The sequence below is a fragment of the Crinia signifera genome, chromosome 11, assembly GCF_055691185.1.
Source record: "Crinia signifera chromosome 11, ASM5569118v1, whole genome shotgun sequence".
In the NCBI taxonomy this organism is placed as follows: Eukaryota; Metazoa; Chordata; class Amphibia; order Anura; family Myobatrachidae; genus Crinia; species Crinia signifera.
In genome coordinates, this window is record NC_139227.1 from 98,935,164 (window position 1) to 98,956,718 (window position 21,555).

The 21,555-nt window shown below is 47.3% G+C and overlaps 1 protein-coding gene and 1 long non-coding RNA gene across 2 annotated transcripts in view; one reads left to right on the forward strand and one right to left on the reverse strand.

Annotated features, from left to right (window-relative positions):
• The window catches only part of SLC1A2 (solute carrier family 1 member 2), a 104,219-nt gene that overhangs the window by 34,335 nt on the left and 48,329 nt on the right, over positions 1-21,555 (forward strand). The gene's annotated exons all lie outside the window — the stretch shown is intronic.
• Positions 758-11,101, reverse strand: LOC146046021 (uncharacterized). Its single transcript, XR_014465722.1, has 3 exons — positions 10,763-11,101; positions 5,465-5,621; positions 758-966 (listed from the first exon to the last, which is right to left on the reverse strand). It is a non-coding gene; the product is annotated as an uncharacterized LOC146046021 (long non-coding RNA).

Below are 21,555 nucleotides of genomic sequence, written 5' to 3' on the forward strand. Positions count from 1 at the left end.
AAGTAATTTTAAAAGATTTCTCTCAGATGTAGCAGTACACACCCACGATTCTAGGTGCCACGTTCACAATCTATTTTCACAATCTCTCCATATATGGAACTAGACACGCCCTTTGGGAGGCGCATGACACGCCCCCTCAGTGGGGCACTGTGCAAAATTCTATTACCAATTATAATCTCCCTGAAACTAGTTTTCAAAAGTAGGCAAGTATGAATAAGGAGGACAAGCATCGGAAGCTGTGAGCACCTGTGATTAAGCAGTGACTGGACCAGGGGCCACGCTACTAGTAGTTTGGGTGGGCAGTGTTATTTCCACAGTGTCGGACTGGGGCATGAGGGGCCCACCAGTGGAATGCAGGGGTTGGGTCCCATAGTATTGGAGCACCAATGAAGAGGCATGGCCGGCAGACAGAGTAGGTGTGGCCAAACAGCAGAGAGGCGTGGCTAGCCACTAGAGGCCCCATGGAATAAATAACAGATTTTTATTCTTTTAGTACTTGTAAATATTGTGGACACCACTTAACTACTATGCATTCAATTGGTATACAACTAATGTTGCTATGTACTAAGCTGATTTATATTATATTACATTATATTATATGCCCACAGACATTGGTGGATAACTAGTTAATAGCCTATGTACCTGGCAGATCAATTCCTTTTGGAAGTTGCACTCAACCCCTATCCGAACAGTTTATAAGTTATCTGACAGCAGTAAACTGGGTCTGTGAAGGAATATATAATACAGGTGCCATTGCTGGAATGGGTGAGAAGGAAAACCCTTTTTATTGGGGACAAATATAAACATTGGCTAAAAAAGACCCGGTAAAGTACATTTACTATAACAATAGCCCCTGGTGGTTGGAACAGATAGCCCACCTGCAATCAGCCACTGCAGTCTCCGGAACACACTGCTCCTGCACTAGATACTGCAAAGATATCAGGAGTAGACCGTCATAAGTAAGATCTGTAAACATAGAAATATTCAGTGATGTGGTCGGGTTTCTCCCCCATCGTTAATAAGTATGAATATTTTATTAAATCATCTATCCAATCCTAATATCCAGATTACTGTAGTAAGGATGGTTTTCAGTCTCCAGGATACATGATCGATTAAAGCAATATATGTTGATTAAGGCCTTGATACAAAATTCTAATCAATGCCATACTCCTGCTACTACAGAACCTGTACAGAAGATGTACCTCTAATATCAATATAGTGTAACCGTGTTTCCAATGTATATGTGCAGAAAATGATATAATGCATAATGGAAGTATTGTCATATGTCTGCTGGGTTTCAGAAAGAATGTATGGTATATTTTTAAATACCTTATATAAGACCTCTTTGGGGCAATAGGGTGAATATATGGCCTGCAACATGGGGCCTTATTCTAGTTCACTCTTAGAGGCAAATTCCTTCTTAGCTGGACAAAACCATGTGCGCTGCAGGTGGGGCAGATGTAACATGTGCAGAGAGAATTAGATTTGGGTGGGGTTTTTCTTCAAAGTGAGATCTATATTGCAGTGCAAAAATAAAGCAGTCAGTATTTTCCCTGCACAGAAACAAAATAACTCACCCAAATCTAATTCTCTCTGCACATGTTACATCTGGCCCCCCCCTGCAGTGCACATGGTTTTGTCCAGCTAAGAAGGAATTTGCCTCTAAGAGTGAACTAGAATAAGGCCCATGGTTTCCGGAGAGAATATGAGCACCTGGAGCATCCTAGAAACGCACCTGGTGGCTTTGGGCCTTATTCTAGTTCACTATTTCGGTCAAAATCCTTCTTAGATGGACAAAACCATGTGCACTGCAGGTGGGGCAGATGTAACTTGTGCAGAGAGAATTATATTTGGGTGGGGTTTTACTTCAAAGTGAGATCTATATTGCAGTGTAAAAATAAAGCAGCCAGTATTTACCCTGCACAGAAACAAAATAACTCACCCAAATCTAATTCTCTCTGCACATTTTACATCTGCCCCCCTGCAGTGCACATGGTTTTGTCCATCTAAGAAGCATTTTGTCAGAAAGCGTGAACCAGAATAAGTAAAAGATTGCCATTGGGTGCAGATCTAAGTTCAGTGCCTAAGGACACTCCAAGGAGCGTTTTTCTAGACTGTTGGGCTGCATGGCAAATACATGTGGTGCCTCTACCTAGGTCAGCGTTTTCAAACACTTTGACATGGCGCTAATTTGCCTTGAGCTGTACTCAGGTGCCAACAGATCTAGAGATGTACACACCAGTTTACAGCCACCACCAGTAAAACTGTTATTCAGTGGTCTGTTGTTTTCATAAGAAGGCCAATATTATTTGTTTTTGTTACCTGTGGGGCCAGTGTGATGTTCTTTTTTTTCATATGGGGGCCAATGACTTTTTATTTTTTCCTGTGGGTGCCAATGTGTTTTTCCCTGTAGGGGATCTGATGTTGATGACATTTTTTTATTTGTGCCGTGAGTTGAAGATCACTGGCCCAGGTCCTGCAGCCTGTGAGCCAGCACCGCTAGATGCAGCCCTGGTTACACTGGTTTAAAAGCTCTTGAAGTTTCCTTAGGACAGACGCACTCCCGTCACTTCCCCCGCCAGCTAGATTACTGTATATTCTGCTCACAGCAGAATTTAAGTTTAAGAATGGCGGCTTCTGCACAAGACTTCATTATATGCCTATAATAAGTTTAACACACATGCACTTTCCATCTGTCCGATTACGCCTTAGTATTATGAACAGCTTGATCTGTATAAGCAAACATGAGGCCCGGTTATATAGTGGTGCCTGGGGACTCTTACACAGTAGTCCGTCAGTAGCTGTGCAGATCACACACACAGATCTCTGCTGACAAATGTATGTAAGGCCCCCATACATTAGGCCGACTTCTCCGAAGGACAACTCAGACCTAATTTCCCCATAGCTCCCCCGGCAGTTGCCCGGGAGAGCTCACTACGATTTCATACCCTCTAACTGTACCGATTTAGCCGGTACTGTAGTTTTTTAATGGTCTGTACCTGTTAAATCTATTGCCGCTCATACACATCCCGATGCGGGCGTGCGTTCTGTGCTTAACTAGCACGCATCACATAGCATTGCATGCCTTGTGCATGCGTCGTGCATGCAATGCGATGAAAACAAAGTACAAAAAGTATGTGCAGCACATACTTTTTGTACTGTGCGATGAGGTGCCGCGGGAGCGCGCACCTCAAAGCACGCATCGCACAGCCCGCATCGGGACGTGTATGGCCACCTTAACTATCAAATGTACCATTTTTTTGTAGTCAGCTCCTCCGAAGCATTAGCTGAGAGGGGGAGTGGCTGGCCAAGAAGACTACATCTCCCAAGGTACCCTGCAGGGGGACTCAGCAGGCCCGTTTCCCCTTGCTCATACACACGCACACGGCATAGGGCGGAGGTTCTGGGCATGACAGACGCCGGCCATGTGCGCTGCGGTAGCCGGGGGGGGGGGGGGACTGAAGCTGAGCTGGGCTGCTAGGCAAGGTACAAGGTAGGCAGCAGCAGTAGCACAGCACTCAGCATGTGTGGTGGTGGGGCTGGGTTGTTATGCGTTAACTCCACTTTCTAGAGTGGTGGGAGTCATCTTTAAAAAAAAAAAAGGACAGTACACATTCGGAAAGGGTGTGTGACCACTCCCACTTTACAAATGGCCACACACCCTTCCCGGATGTGTACCGATTTCTGTCCTTCAGATATTGGAGAGTATGCGATTTGGCACTTGAGTTATTCATTTATTTATTTATTAACAGTTTCTTATATAGCGTACACAGATTCCGCAGCGCTTTACAGAGAATATTTGACCATTCACATCAGTCCCTGCCCCAGTGGAGATTACAATCTATATTCCCTGCCACATGTACATGCATATACACGTTCTAAGGTTAATTTGTTGGGAGCCAATTAACCTACCAGTATATTTTTGGATTGTGAGAGAAAACCGAAGTACCCAGAGGAAACCCACGCAAGCACGGGAAGAATATACAAACTTCGCACAGTTAGGGCCATGGTGGGAATGGAACCATGACCTCAGCGCTGTGAGGCAGTAATGCTAACCATTACACCTTCTGTGTAACAAAAACAAACCTGAGCAGCATTTGGTCCGGGCTGCGTGAAGCGCCCGGGGGCTTTGGATGGGTCGCGCCTTCGCGGAGTTCACAGTTTCCGGGAAGCGCGGAGCAGACACTGCGGTTAGCGGCGGCAGAATTTGAATTTTTTTTTTCAAAAGATAGTCCTGCCACTGATTGACTGAGAGTGCTCTCTTACTCAGCAACGATGCAGCAAGGCCACTGATTGGTTGAGAGAGCACTCTCAGCCAATCAGTGGCAGGCCTATCTTTTGAATTTATCTTTCAAATTATGCCGCCGCTGTCCACAGTGTCTGCTCAGAGTCTGGACACTGTCTGCAGACCCGCCCCACCCAAAGCCCCCGGGCGCTTAACCTTCAGTGGTCGGCACTATGTATGTCTACCTTATATGTGTCCACCCAACGACCATATACCACCTGTCCAGTACCGCAGGGTGTATGCTGGAACATTCTCCTCCATGGTCTGTGAATGGTGAGGGTATGGAATATAAGTTGAGGGTCTGGTATATATGGCGAAGGTATGGTATATAAGGTGAGGGAATGGTATATAAGGTGAGGGTATGGTATATAAGGTGAGGGTATGGTATATATGGTGAGGGTATGGTATATATGGTGAGGGTATGGTATATAAGGTGAGGGTATGGTATATATGATGAGGGTATGGTATATATGGTGAGGGTATGTTATATATGGTGAGGGTATGTTATATATGGTGAGGGAATGGTATATAAGGTGAGGGAATGGTATATATGGTGAGGGTATGGTATATATGGTGAGGGTATGGTATATATGGTGAGGGTATGGTATATAAGGTGAGGGTATGGTATATAAGGTGAGGGTATGGTATATATGGTGAGGGTATGGTATATATTGTGAGGGAATGGTATATAAGGTGAGGGAATGGTATATATGGTGAGGGTATGGTATATATGGTGAGGGTATGGTATATATGGTGAGGGTATGGTATATAAGGTGAGGGTATGGTATATATGGTGAGGGTATGGTATATATGGTGAGGGTATGTTATATATGGTGAGGGTATGTTATATATGGTGAGGGAATGGTATATAAGGTGAGGGAATGGTATATATGGTGAGGGTATGGTATATATGGTGAGGGTATGGTATATAAGGTGAGGGTATGGTATATAAGGTGAGGGTATGGTATATATGGTGAGGGTATGGTATATATGGTGAGGGTATGGTATATATTGTGAGGGAATGGTATATAAGGTGAGGGAATGGTAGGAGATTTGTGGTGAGGCACTCGTGGCAATTGTAATCCAGAACAAAGCTAGCCAACAGGAGATAGCAGCAACGTTTCAATTTATTACTTCAAATTTTCGTCAGGTTACACAGAAGCAAAGATAAAAACATACCTTTATAGCACACTACACCAGAGGAGTGAGGCTGAGATGCCGGGGGTTTGGGACGACGCCCACAGGACGCCATATGATGACATCACCTGTTCAGCCAGTGCACAGTGACTGGAGAGTAGAGTTACCATAGAAACGGTAAACAAAGACAACTCCTGCACTGAGGGGAAAACACCATAAATTACAAGAGAGTGTGGGAAGGGGGAGCTGGAAAAATATATATAGATGCAGGTAGCGCTATCTGCATACAATCTCAGGATGACTTTCAACAAAAATGCAGGCAGCGCTGTCTGCATGCGATCTCAGACTCACTTCACAAAGGGATGTAAGAAATGTAATAACCGCAAAAATAGATGAGAATAAATGTAACAATATCATAGTGACTCAAAACAGACAATAAAAAATTATAGCGGTATATACAGAAAAGGACAGTACTAATAAAAAGAAAAACAGACGATATAATGTTAGCAGCATCAAGTAAGAAAACATATTAGCAGCATCAAGTAAGAAAACATGTAAGGGCATAGCAGCATTAACGAAAGACAGCAAACGAAATTTGCTCATTAAGGCCTTTCGGCGCAATGGTGTTAAGGCGGTGTATCCACCGCGCTTCGCAGCGCAACAATTGGGTCCCACGGTCCCCACCACGGATATTGGGAGGCACCCAATCAATCATCCTATATCTGAGACTATGTAGAGGATGTTTATGCTCGACAAAATGTCTCGCCACAGGGTGTTCGCTGGCACCAGAAGTCAGTGCCTGGCGAATGGTACTCCTGTGCATAGTCATTCGCTCCTTGAATTTCCTGATGGTTTTGCCTATATAAGACAAACTACAAGGACAAATCAACTGGTAAATAATAAAGGAAGAATTGCAAGTTAGATAATGCCGGATTTTAAAAGCCTGTCCAGTGTGGGGGTGATTAAAGGTATCACCTGTCAAGAGAAATTGGCAAGTAGTGCATGCACATTTAAAACAGCCTTTCTTTTTATTGGCACCCAGCCATGTCGTGATTTGCGGTGCAGGGTCAAAGGAGACATTGGTTTTAACCAAAATGTCCTTTAAACTCCGACCCTTAGAATAACAGGGCATAATGCGATGCTCACCAAACGGTAGAGTCGTATCACTTTTAATCAGGGGCCAATTGCTTTTGACCATGGTGGTTGTATCAGTGGAAACAACATTATACCGGTTGACCCAGGGCATAATTTTAGACATTGTTTTGTCTTTGGGTCTAGGTTGTAATAAAGATTCACGGTTAAGTTGTAGAACTCTATTTTTACATGCCAGCAAGTCTTGGCGATTAAAGCCACGTGCCAAAAATTTATCGATGAGGGCATCGAGCTGGAGATTGCAGTTGGCTTGATCGCTATTAATGCGATAATAGCGCAACATTTGAGAATATGGCAGTGACATAACAAGACTGCGGGGGTGACAACTTGTTGGAGATAGCATGGTGTTGCGATCGGTTGTCTTAGTGTACACACTGGTGGTGATTTTACCTGAAACAAGGGTCACCTTAACGTCAAGAAAATGGACCTCCACATTTGAGGTCTCAAAGGTAAACTTAATTGCATTATTGGTAGTATTGTGTTTGGATATTAAATTATGCAATAAAGCAATATCACCTTGCCAGATGGCAAACAGGTCATCTATATACCTTTTGAATACAATAAAATGATCTGCAACCAAGGAATCAGGTGAGTGAATGGTATATAAGGTGAGGGTATGGTATATAAGGTGAGGGTATGGTATATAAGGTGAGGGTATGGTATATATGGTGAGGGTATGGTATATAAGGTGAGGGTATGGTATATATGGTGAGGGAATGGTATATAAGGTGAGGGAATGGTATATAAGGTGAGGGTATGGCATATATGGTGAGGGTATGGTATATAAGGTGAGGGTATGGTATATAAGGTGAGGGTATGGTATATAGGGGGATGGTATGGTATATAAGGTGAGGGTATGGTATATAAGGTGAGGGAATGGTATATAAGGTGAGGGTATGGTATATAAGGTGAGGGAATGGTATATAAGGTGAGGGTATGGTATATATGGTGAGGGTATGGTATATAAGGTGAGGGAATGGTATATAAGGTGAGGGTATGGTATATATGGTGAGGGTATGGTATATATGGTGAGGGTATGGTATATAAGGTGAGGGTATGGTATATAGGGGGATGGTATGGTATATAAGGTGAGGGTATGGTATATATTGTGAGGGAATGGTATATAAGGTGAGGGAATGGTATATAAGGTGAGGGTATGGTATATAAGGTGAGGGAATGGTATATAAGGTGAGGGTATGGTATATAGGGGGATGGTATGGTATATAAGGTGAGGGTATGGTATATATTGTGAGGGAATGGTATATAAGGTGAGGGAATGGTATATAAGGTGAGGGTATGGTATATATTGTGAGGGAATGGTATATAAGGTGAGGGAATGGTATATAAGGTGAGGGAATGGTATATATGGTGAGGGAATGGTATATATGGTGAGGGTATGGTGTATACGGTGAGGGAATGGTATATAAGGCGAGGGTATGGTATATATGGTGAGGGTATGGTACATAAGGTGAGGGTATGGTACATAAGGTGAGGGTATGGTATATATGGTGAGGGTATGGTATATATGGTGAGGGTATGGTACATAAGGTGAGGGTATGGTATATATGGTGAGGGTATGGTATATATGGTGAGGGTATGGTACATAAGGTGAGGGTATGGTATATATGGCGAGGGTATGGTATATATGGCGAGGGAATGGTATATATGGCGAGGGAATGGTATATATGGTGAGGGAATGGTATATATGGTGAGGGAATGGTATATATGGTGAGGGTATGGTATATATGGGGAGGGTATGGTATATATGGTGAGGGTATGGTATATATGGTGAGGGTATGGTATATAAGGTGAGGGTATGGTACATAAGGTGAGGGTATGGTATATATGGTGAGGGTATGGTACATAAGGTGAGGGTATGGTACATAAGGTGAGGGTATGGTATATAAGGCGAGGGTATGGTATATAAGGCGAGGGTATGGTATATATGGTGAGGGTATGGTATATATGGTGAGGGTATGGTATATATGGTGAGGGTATGGTACATAAGGTGAGGGTATGGTATATATGGTGAGGGTATGGTATATATGGTGAGGGTATGGTATATAAGGTGAGGGAATCTGTCCGATTACGCCTTAGTATTATGAACAGCTTGATCTGTATAAGCAAACATGAGGCCCGGTTATATAGTGGTGCCTGGGGACTCTTACACAGTAGTCCGTCAGTAGCTGTGCAGATCACACACACAGATCTCTGCTGACAAAAGTATGTAAGGCCCCATACATTAGGCCGACTTCTCCGAAGGACAACTCAGACCTAATTTCCCCATAGCTCCCCCGGCAGTTGCCCGGGAGAGCTCACTACGATTTCATACCCTCTAACTGTACCGATTTAGCCGGTACAGTACTGTTTTTTAATGGTCTGTACCTGTTAAATCTATTGCCGCCCATACACGTCCCGATGCGGGCGTGCGTTCTGTGCTTAACTATGGTATGGTATATAAGGTGAGGGAATGGTATATATGGTGAGGGAATGGTATATAAGGTAAGGGCAGGGCTGCCGAGAGGGGGGGGGGGAGCAGGTACAGTTTATCCAGGCCTATCAGGGGGGCCCCGGGTCCGGACACACACACACAGTTTAAAAAAAAAAAGGTTCTTGTGTAGTTTCAAGGCGCCAGCATGGCGCCGTGCTACTTCCAGGTTGTACGCTCGCCAAACTATCTAAAATAAAGTAACTTAACTCCATGCCAACGTGGATAGTTCATACCCCCACTATCCACGTTGGCATGGAGTTGATTTTAGATAGCGTGGCGAGCGTAGCGAGCCACCGAGCCCGCAGCGTGGGCAAGCGAAGCGAGCCCCGCAAGGGGACTCAGAAGTGCCAAAAAAAATTGGTGGCGAGTGCCCCGGGTCTGAGTGCTCTATGTCGGTTTGTTTCTACCCAGTTTGTTTAATCACTGTTGTTTCCAAATGTAAAGCGCAACGGAATATACTGCGCTATATAAGAAATTGTAAATAAATAAATACTAAGTGATTCATCGCACCCTATGGGCGCTCTTCACACGATCATAAGGGGCTCAGCTCCCGTAATCTGTGAACACCTTTATTGAGTTAGGGGAAGTTGCCGGGGGGGGGGGGGGGCAGACTGATAGTGGCATGGGTAAATTGGTTAGTGTGGTGTTGGGGGAGGTATGGGTGCATGAGTACTGGGGGGGGAATGGGCAGGTGCAGTGTTGGTTTGGCTGGGTGCAGGGGTACTGCGGGTTGAGGAGGGGTGGGTGCGGGAGTGCTGTGGGTGCATTAGTACCGCGGGTGGGGGAGTGGTGGCGGGGTTGGTGCAGGTGAGGGAGCGTGTTCCATGGTGCTGTGGGTATGGGAGGGGTGGGTGTGCTGCGGTTGGTGGAGTTGCAGTTGCGGGGGTGCTGTTGCTGGGGGAGGGGTGGTTCTGTGTGTGGGGTGGGTGTAGTGGTGTTGCGGGTGGATGAGGGGCAGTTGCGTGGGTTCCTGCGGGTGGGTGAGGGTCAGGTGCGGGTGATGTAGGTTTGGTTGCGGGTGTGCCGTGGGTGGGTGCAGTGGTACCGTGGGTTGGGGAGGAGCGGGTGTGTGCAGGGGTGGTGTGGATGGGGTGTGGCGCCGCGGGTGAAGGTGTACTGCAGTTGTCATCGGCTGAGATGCGGGGTGGGGGAGAGTCATGTGCGAGTGTGCTGTGGGTGGTGGAGGGGTGCAGGAGGGTGTCCGGGGGTGCTGTGGGAGGTAAGGATGTGGTGTTGTGGCGGGTGGGGTATGGGCTTGTGCAAGGGTAGTGTGGGTGATGGAGGGGCGGATGTGGTGGGTTGTGGTGGTCAGTGTGAGGGGATAATGTAGTAGGGGAGCGGTGGGTGCGGGGATGGCGCACCTGTGTGCGTCTGTAGACATGTGACTGCAAATTACTTGGAAGGTGCAAGGACCCAGTGTGGACTCACCAAAGCAGAGGTGTATTGTGGAGCCATGGCACCCAGAGTAAGCTTTTGTGGTTCCACTCGTATGTTATGTAATGACCCCGCTTTGACTGAGTGGGGGAGGGGAGAGGCCATTTCGGGGGAGGTGGGAACCGGCAGTTACTGCTGCTTGTAATTTCCCCCACTCAGTCTAATGGGGTGGGAATGGATGGGGTGGGGGAGAGGCTACTGTGGCTGCCTCTCGGGGGAAAAAAACAGTGGCTATTGCTGCTTGTAATGGACCAAAATAGTACCTGGTTGGTAATGCCCCAATAGTGCCTCATTCATGTGCCCCCCGTGGGGAGGAGAGGCTGCTGCCGCTCTGGACAGGTGGAGTGAGAGCGAGGAGAGTAGTTGGCGGCTGCTGCTGTTTACTTGGGGGAGCAGGGCGATGCTGCTGCCGCTTTGGTCGGAGGAGAGGCTATTGCAGCTTTGACTGGGGGGAGAGGAGAGAAGCTGGTGGCTGGAGCAGCTGCTCTCTGGGTGGTCGGCGCGGGAGCAGTGCAGCATCATTGTTATGACCGGCGGCCGCGACACTGCAGTGCTCAGCCTGTAAGCGGAAGCAGGTATCCCGCCTCACGCTGCAGGTCATTGGTGCGGCCGCCGCATCCCTACCCAGTAATGGTATGCGGGGCAGGCTGCGGACTGTGGGGCGGGCCATGGGCGTCCGGCATCAGTACCAATGTCGGGCGGGACTCCAAACTTACTTGCTTTGGTTCCAGGGCATGAGGGGGAACAGGAGGTGGGGCTCCGCAGCGTCCATGGCTTTAAGGTTGCAGTGTCCTCCAGGGTGGGGGCACTGGGGGGAGAGGGGAGGAAGATGGGGACTGCTACCGCGGTGATAGGCTATTAGCCCCATTTGTCACTCTGTGACTCCGCCCAGCATTATACACACAGAGTGACAGATCTGAAGAGATATACTACAAAGCATATGGAGAGATTGTTAGAGGTTATTATCACGCTGTTGATATTTTATGCAGTAAACAGATTTGAATGGGGCCCCTTAATTTTTAAAGGCCCCAATACACTATGCGATTTGGTCCCGATTTCACCCGATTCGGATGGATCGAGTCATAAAATCATCCCAAATCGCATGTGCAGATATCTCGTCCGACCCGATGCGCGGTCAAACTTCCGTTGATATATCGTATGTGCAAAAAGCATTCCATTTTCCATCCGATTCTGATAAATCATTGGTGCAGGTTATCTAAGGACTGCGCATCGGATTGGTTGGAAAACGCAAACGATTTCACACTTTTCAAACTATGGGCGAAATTTTATAGGGATCGATTTTTATTTATTTTCGCAAAAACTGCAGTTTTCGGACATTTTCCGAAAATCACATATTTTATAGGGTGCATTTTTTTCAGCTATTTTGCACATTATAAAGGTGCGATTTTTAGTTAAACTAAAAATCGCATCCAGATGTTTTACCATTAAAAAGTATACAAATCGTCTATTTAATGGGATGCGAATTTTAGTAAAGGTTACTAAAACTCGCAAAATAAATAGACGAGGTTCTGACTGGCGAATTTGTCAGAAACATGCACAGATCATTGAGATCTGTGCATGGTTCTGGTGTAAAAAAAGAGTTAAAACCAAAAAGTGAAAAAAAAAAAAACAGCGTGGGTTCCCCCCTCCAGAGCATAACCAGCCCCGGGCTCAAAGAGCCGGTCCCGGTTTCATAAAATCACGGGGCAGAACAAATAGAGTTCCCCTGGATTTTACAAAACCAGCACCAGGCTCAAGGGCCGGTCCTGGTTCCCAAAATACGGGGGACAAAATGAGTAGGGGTCCCCCTGTATTTCAAGAACCAGCACCGGGCCCAACCAGCCAGCAGGGTAATGCCACAGCCAGGGGGAGACTTTTTATACAAGTCCCCCCGGCCAAAGCATTTATCCCTCTGACAGGTCAGCATGGGCAGGGGTCCCCCCCCTCCAGAACTTACCTGCCCATGCTGAAGCCCGGGGCTGTCCTCGATGCCCCTGGGCGGTGGGCATCGAGCTGATACTGGTGTAAAAAATTAGCTGAAAAACTATTATCTTATACCGTGGAACTATGAGTCCCAGCAAGCCTCCCCCGCATGCTGGGACTTGGAGAACCACAAGTCCCAGCATGCGGGCATTAAAGGGCCCGCTGGCACTTGTAGTTCCACAGTAAAAGAAATAGTTAAATAAACACACTGACACCCAGTAAAAACAAAACTTTAATACATACAAAGCCCACACATACTGATACTTACCTATCTTGAGCCCATCGGTAGGTCCCAGGGTCCGGTTCCGGTGCCTTGGTTCCAGGGCTGGTCCGGGGCTCCAGGGCTGAAGAGTCCGGGGTCCTGGATCCGAAGAAATCCATGGGGGACCTGTGGAGGGAAATCCTACTCACCAGGTCCTCTGGCGAACATCCTGACATCTTCTCCGTCTTCTCCATCTTCTCCGTCTCCACCTAAACCAAAATCGCACATTTCTGAAAATGTGCCGATTTTCATGACTGAAAATCGCACATTTTCATGACTGAAAAATCCCTCTATATCGCATTTTATAGCGCTATTTTGCCGCGAATTCGCATCTCATTAAATATGCGAAAATCGGCCCAATAATGCGATTTTAAAAAAATGCAATTTTGAGCGATTTAAACACATGCCCACAAATCGCCCCCTATTAAATTTCACCCCAAATATCTGCCGGAAAGGTCATAATTGAATGAAATTGTGCAAAATCCTTGTAGTGTGTGGGGGCTTTAGATTACAACTATAGAGAAATGTAAAGAAAATAAATGAAAAGTAGAAATGTAGCAATGACAGAATTCAGGGTTATCCATGAGATATTTGGGAGATCTATCTGGATTACCCTGTTGGACACCTTAGAATGGCTTGCACAGGGTAATCCTGCTGACTGAGAGCGGCCTGGCTGGTTCCGTAGAGCAATCTGCTCCGTGTCTGCTGCTGTGACAGTGGCATGGGGGTGCGGGTATGGGCATAGCTGAAATGCAATCCCCATGAAGTGCAGACCACACAGAGCTGAACGCTCTACACCAGGGGCTCTGGAGGAAGGGCACAGGTCACTCACTGCTGGAAGCTTTGGTGAGAAATGGCTGAGAATGGGGCCTCTGTACATCCTGATCTCTCAGCTCGCAGACCCTTATTTATCCTCCTCTGTCCCTGGGTGCAGGAGATTAATGGGGGCCCCTTGGTGACCTCTGCCAGCTCATATATCTCTGGGACATTAAGGCATTCTTCCTGTGACATATGTATATTTGTACTGCGGAAAGGGGAGCATGGAAAGGTTTATGGACCGTCCATTCACAATGCACAAACGAGGGGTTTCGTGGCAGACATTCTTTCGTATGTACCATCCGCATTTTGCAGCTTGCACAGATATTATATGTGCAAGCTGCAAAATGTACCTTCATATTACTCACATAACAGAGAATAAGAGACTTTGTTGGTCAGGATGTGCAGCGTGGATATATGGGGGATCAAAGCACCCGGACACTGTTTCCAAGTTGCTTACTCCAGGCTGCCATACATCTGGGAAAGTCTGTCCCATGCCCCAAGCTGCTGAATTAGATGGATAAGTTAAACAGGATTATTATGTGTATATTTCTCACTCAGTGTGCAATTGGGATACAAAATGTTTTTTTTTTTCCATTTTCAAATGCAGCCTATAACATGGCAGTTATGCTGCTTCACACCACAAAACCTAGTCTAAAGCAGGTTTGCGGCAGTGGCGTAACTATAGTCCCGCAGCCCCTGCGGTGGCGGGGAGGCGCTAGGCAGGTGTGGGCGCCTGGGGGGTCTGCGGGACTATAGTTACCACCTGGTCCCGGCTCCCGACTCCTGCCCTCCCCCTCCTTACCACATTGCCGCCGGCGCCGCTGCCTCTAACCCGACACGCAGATCTGTGTCGGGTGGCGGGCAGTCCCCGGCTCCGGCTGCAGTGCTAATATAATAAGAGACACTCGGAAAATGGCTGCCCCCATAATGCTGTATGGGGGTAGCCATTTTCCGAGTGTCTGTTATTATATTAGCACTGCAGCCGGAGCCGGGGACCGCCCGTCACCCGACACAGATCTGCGTGTCGGGTTAGAGGCAGAAGCGCCGGCGGCAATGGGGACGGGTAAGGAGGGGGTTAATATTTCGGGGGGGCGCCCGAAATGTCCGGCGGGGGGGGCGCAAAAAAAGTAGTTACGCCTCTGGTTTGCGGTGTGAAAGCAGCATGAGACATCCCGGAGATGCGCTGGGCAGTGACCTCTTGGAGGTATAGTGAGAGGGGATCAGGCACCAGAGCCCGCACCTAGACTGCCAGCAGGAGCTCCTGCACTGCAGGCAGGGAGGAGAGCTGCAGGACGCTGGAAGGGTAAGGGTAGGGGGTCTGACTAGTAATTAGCTCATTACATATGCGCATATGTAATATGCGGTCAGCTCATTAAATATGCACTGCGCTGGGGACCAATAGTGCTCACTGCTGCCTGGGTACCGTTTCAGACCCGTTCAGACAGAAAAAAAAACAGGTCTGAAACTGGTAGGACCCTGCTTTTTTACCGTTTTAAAATACCAGTTATTTTAAAATGGTAAATTCACTCTGCACCTTTCAGACTGCACATATTACCATTTTGAAACAGTAAAAAAACGGCGGTACTTGTTTAGTTTCACAGTGGCCGATATATCAGATGCGATATCGGCCAATATATTGGCCAATCCCATGCGATCCGATGCAATCTTTTTACCTGTTCATAACCCCACTATCCTCTACGCATGGAGTTGATTTTATATACTGTAGTGTGGCGAGCGCAGTAATCCGCGTCCCCTCGCGGGTCTCGCTATGCTCGCCACGCCTCGGACTATATAAAATCAACTCCATGCGTAGTGGATAGTGGGGTTATGAACAGGTAAAAAATTGCATCGGATCGCCCGATATATCGGCCGCCGTGAAACTAAACATGTACCAAAAAGGCAATATACCGGTTAATATGTGCGGTCTGAAAGGGGCATTAGGAGCTGATTGGCCAGTACTTCGTCCCTCTACAAAGTTAGATACATCTCGCACTATGACTGTACTGTACCTCCAGTTACTTAAATATACTTTAAATAAAAGCAAAGTCTCCAGCTGTCATACAACTACAACTCCCAGCATGGTCCATCCTTGCTACGGCGTATCCTATATCTTAACTGACGACAGCGCCGTTGATCTCTCCTTACAGTTGTGGGGTATTATTGGGTTAATAAATGATCCTAAATATCCGCTGCATCCGGCGTGACAGCGCAATCTGCTAATGCCGCTGCATATTGTTGGTTATTGGGATTTCTCCATTCATGTGTCCGGGCAGATGGCACATTTCCCGCGCCATACTGTACGCAGGACGGGGAGCAGCTGGGAGAGAGGATAAGAGGCGAACATTAAGTCCTAAATAGGGCACCTCAGGAGACTTCGGAACAATGGACTTCGCTACGGAGGGGCTTATTTCTCAATATTTGCGGCATATCTCCCAAAAACATTTGTGGGGCATTCCCTGCAAATTGTAAGTATCCTCTAAAATGTATCTGCAGGGGACCGCAGCCGAAAAAAATCATTAAAAAACCTGAATAATAACTTAACCCCATAATCCTCTCAACGCTGCCCAAGATTGGCCTGAGGAGTCCTCTGCAGGTGTAAGAGGCGATTGAGGGGGGAGCAGGCTTAGGGATTACCCGCCATTGCCAGGCCACAGAGCTCACATTGAGGAAACATCGCCCTGATCTGCTGTAATGGGAGCAAGTTCCTCAAATTCAAAATTTTGGGTTGTGCAGAATAAAAAAAAATTAACAGAATACAACTTTTTTTCTACCACCTCATATGAAAACCTTAAAGCAAAAGATTAACGTAATTCCAGCAATAGGCGTGGAGTGGGTTAAACATCCAAGGCAGTGTGTAATCCTTGGGAAGCATGTGACTCTGGGATCCAATAAGGATGTAAGGAATGGCAGGGTCAGCTGGGTTATTAGTGGCAGGAAAGGGAGGAGCCTTCCTCTCTTTCCTAAGGATTTTTCCCACCCTCCCTTCCCTTTTTTTTGGCTTACGGTGGGTGGGTGTTAATCGCGTTGGCTGATAGGTAGGAAAGAACGGCAGGTTAAGTGATTTAGCCTTCATTATGTGTTTATGCAATGTATATGGACTGTTTTCGGTGCACTCGCCTCTCATTGACTTAGGCCTTCACTGGATCACCCACTCAGGGACAGCGACCCCACCCAGATGGGTGGGTAGTCAATGCAGTAGGTTGAGTAGATACCGCTTGCTAGGGTAGGCTTTGATTACGTTTGCAGTTAATTAGCTGTTCTTTCTTGGCCACCATTATTTAATTAGTTATTAAAAAATTAATTTAGCTTAAAGTTCATAAATAAGGGCGGGATGTTGTAACATCCGAAGCCCCCCTTCGCCGGGCTTCGCATTATTAATAACGGCATATGCTGTAACATATGCGGTTATTAACGCAAGGGACAGCTGTTGGGATAAGAGCTGTCCCTTGTGATGCAGTGTCGGCACTGGACTTCCGGGTCTGTGACCCGGGAGTTCATCTGCACATGCGCAGAGTGACGGCGCCGGCTGCAAGGCATGCTGGGAGGGATCCGTAACAGATCCCTCAAACAGCGCTGCAGTAAGAAGCCCATAGGCTTCTGCAGGAAATCACCAGCTTTTGCTGGCGATTCCCTCCGCAGCACTGCCACTGCGGAGGCACAGTACAGCATACAGAAATGCGGTAAAAACCCCAATAACGGGGTTTTTACTGCATTTCTGTGATAGAGACTCGCCCCCTAAATCAGCTAACAATTTCTGCCAAAACTAAGTCTCCGAGTCTTTATTTCAGGTTTAGTTATGTAAGTTATGTAAGTTAAGAAATGTGAAATGTTATACATGCTAGAGGAACACATAAGATGCTAGGATGTTTAAGAAAATCTAGTAACATTATTTTAAAGCTGCCTTCTCCTACATGTGATACACGTTTGCGATCTCTTCTGCTCCCAATTAGAGGCTGTAACTACCCGGAGGGTGATGTTCCGTTAGAATAAGTGGAAAGAGCATTTAATGATAATGGAAATACGATTAAGAGTATAATATATCCTCAGATAAATGCTTGTTGTTAACAATTTCGGTTCATTGTGCAGACTACGTCCCCCGCGTTCACTGCTTTTCCCAAGGCGGTTTGGTTTTCACTGCTGCAGACTTTAATCCGGATATGACGTATTTGGTTATTGGCTTGTTTATCAGTTACTTCTGTTGCCGCTTACAGTGTGATGGTGTACATTGTGGCCTGGACAGGTTGGGGGAACCACGTGGAGTATTGCAGATTTGCAATGGGGGGATTGGGGTGTGGCCTGAACAGATTGAGGAGAACTGGGGTGAAGGATTGTCCGGATCCAGATTGTCCCCAAAATGAAGGGGTTGTGAGGTGATGAGGGGAGGGAATGGACAATAGTGTGCTTAGGTGAAGCCTGTCCCCTAAATCTGTATGCTACCTGCTCATTGCCAGGGACTACATGCTCATTTTGTTACATTTGTGTGTGTGTGTATATATATATATATATATATGCTGGAAAGAACAGGCGTCACTCCGGGGTTTCAGTGAAAGTTGTAAAAACTTTTTACTGCATGCCTTCGGCCAACGCCGTTTCGGGATCTCTCCCTTCGTCAGGACCAACACACACAGTACAATGAATTTCAGTGACATTTATAACTTACATTACAGAAGGACCCGCCGTGTTGCAGCTTCCTCCGACCGGACTCCTCCGATGACTACTTCCGGGTGCTCCAGGAAGTGACCTGCCGTGAATACTGGCAGTGGAGGTTGCCCACACTAGGGAAAATACAAAAGTGCATAAAATCATCAGTATAGTGTATCTTACAAACGTACATAATCTGCACGTTTGTAAGATACACTATACTGATGGCCGAAGGCATGCAGTAAAAAGTTTTTTCACTACTTTGACTGAAACCACGGAGTGACGCCTGTTCTTTCCAACGTATATACCATAGGTGAGACTGTCACCCAAGGAGGGCACCCGGGTCATATACTATTGAAAGTGAGGAGTACCAGACAGAACCTGGACACACATATATATATATTATATATTGGGCTACATCTGTCACTCAAAGTGTGTGAGTGTGTCTGTAACGCTGGGTGGAGCCTCTGACTCACATGACTGACTCACATGACAGAGAATCATCCCAGTGAGACACCCCCTGCCTCCCCATGTTGCCCAGGAACCTACTTCACAGCCACCCCCCCCCCCGCGACCCCCCCTCCCGCGATTCGCAGCAACAAAAAAACCCCCGCGATTCGTGGCACACACCCCCCCCGCGACCCCCATCATATTCATTCTCATGTGTCGACATGGACACCAATGATGTGCCATACTTATGTCAACATTTACATGTGTTGACCTTTCTGTGTTGATTTGTTCTTGTGGCGATTCGCGGTACCCACGCACCCCCCCCCTCCAGCGATTCGCGGGCCCCCCCCCGCGACCCCCCCTCCCGCAATTCGCGCCCCCCCCCGCGACCCTCCCTCCCGCGATTTGCGGCGCCCCCCCCACCCCATGACCCCCCCTCCCGCGATTCGCGGCACCCCCCGCGACCCCCCACTCCCATGATTCGCGGCAACCCCTGCCCCCGTGACCCCCCCCCTCCAACAATTCGCGGCAACCCCCCCTCCCGCGATTCACTGCAAACCCCCGCGCCCCCTCCCGTGATATATTCTACCCAGTAGGACCTCTAGCATCTGTCTCCTCCAAGGCGGCAGCCATTTTCGGAGGGACATTTTCAGCAGATTCCATACAGATGGTCAGACCCATTGGAATCTGCAGAGACCATGCACCCCCACTTAGGGTGCAGTGCTATTGTTACGCCACTGCCCAGGGGGGCACCACATGGAGTATTGCAGATCTGCAATGCCAGGATTGGGTTGTGGCCTGATCGGACCCGGGAAACCCATCTCAGTTTTTACCAGCCGGCAGCGGTTACCCATGGCGATAGCTGTGTGTTAGCTGGATCTGGCCAAGTGCGTCCTTATTGTTTGACCCTGTAGTATTGGGAGGTATGGACGCGGAATGTCAAGGAGCTGTATAGAAAACATTGTACTGGGGCCTAGAAAACTCTTATTGTATCTCCAACCACTTGGAAAGCTTCTGCATTAACCTATCTACCAAGGGAACGTCATAGATAGAGCCGTCACTGTATTGTTACTGTAGTCTGTCAGCAGACACAACACGAGCAGGGATGGTGTATAATGAGCGAGGGACTGCGTAACAGCAGAGGCGATGTTCTGCGTGGCACTATCCCCCATACTTGTTAATGGAGCACTGACCCCAAATTACCCTCTGTAGCTATGTAATTCATGATAACTCTCATCCCCCAGACTCTCGTTCTTACCCAGGAGACGCCAGTGAATTAAACCCATTCTTGCAGAATGAGACTTGGCAAGGAGTTGTATCACAGTGGCCGATGCAGCCGGGGACGGATTCTGGGTGATGTAACGGAGTTACAATGTAACCCTGTTTTGAGATGATAGAAGTGGTATCATTTAAGGGACCATGGACGACAATGAGTTCTCAAAATGTGAATAAGAAGTAGAGATGCTACATGAATCAGCCCCCTTTGCCTCATCCTTTCGCGCCCAGGGCCAAATTTTTCAGCAAATTGAAAGCCCCAATATCTGTGCTACTGATGTCCGTCCCCCCCCCCCCCCACACCGCACTGATTTTGTATTTGTCCGCCCACATGGAGGATGACATAGTGACAGGGGGGCCAGTAGTATTAACCCTTTCAGGTCCAAGTATTAACCCTTTCTAGTCAGGCTCAACAGCCCTAGCGCTAGTAGCAGATCCAATCGTGAGCCACTTTAACATAAGAACATTAACAACGTTCTACATTCAGTGTAGACCATTTTTGAATGAAAAAAAATAACAATTCATTTAAACATTTAAACCAGACTGTTTGCCAAAAAAATATTTGGACTGCAAAGGGTTAAGTACTGGCCAATCGGCTGCTAACTGCCACGTTACAGGCTGGGTTTGAAAAATGACAGTTAAGCTGGCGATACATCTACAGATTTATTGTCAGATTCGGCTGATTGTTACGGCGTCTCTTCAGCGATTCTCGCTGCTTTGCGCAGCAGCCACTTTTGCAGTGATTTTTTTCATCGCTGCTGCTGCCAATCAATGTGATTGGTCCCCTACACATCATGTACGAAGAGGACCCTACATGACCCACCACAGTCCGCACAGAGCAGCATGTGCTGAGCTGGAGAGGGAGGCTTCTGGCACTGATAGGTAAGAAGTGTTTGTGTGTGCGGGGAGGGGGGGGGGTGTACAAGGGCCCCCAAGCCCCTCAAAGAGCCCAGGCCCAAAGCTCTCACGTCTACAACAGCAGAGGGTCTTTCATTTCTGAAATCTTTCACCTGCTAACCAGAACCATCTGCACTGGACGAGGAAGCACGACCGTCTTACATGAGAGGAGACGAATGGAAATGTGTTTTCAATTTACAGATGGCCACTTCCAATACTAAGTCATGCCGCTTGCTTTATGTGAGGCCCCTCCGTATTTCAGAAGTTTTATCATGTTTTTTAGAGACGTACTGGGGAGTTTTATAGTGATTTTGCTGGATGACTTACTTGGATGCTCTCCCTCTCCGGAGTTCCACCGTCTGTACGTCTGCCAAGCTGCCTGTGGGAACGCAATCTGTAGGCTAAAACTGAAAAGGGTCTTTTTAAAGTTTCCAAAGTTGTCTTTTATAAGTTATCTCTCTTTCCCTCCAATCAGAGGCCTGGGATGATCCAACCAAGGCCCCTGGGGCCTCAACTAATGGTGGCGGCGATATATGCAGTTAGGATTTGCATGCAAATATAGTACATTTATAGGCATATGTTCAGCCGGACGCATCTCAGGATGGGCATGGCTCAAGGTCTGGCTTGTGCCAGGGGGCGCTGGGTGTACAACTGTGCATGCTAAGTGCCTGATGCTGCAGTGTACGCACATGCGTCTTTTACCAGCCTTGTAACTTCATGCTATAAATA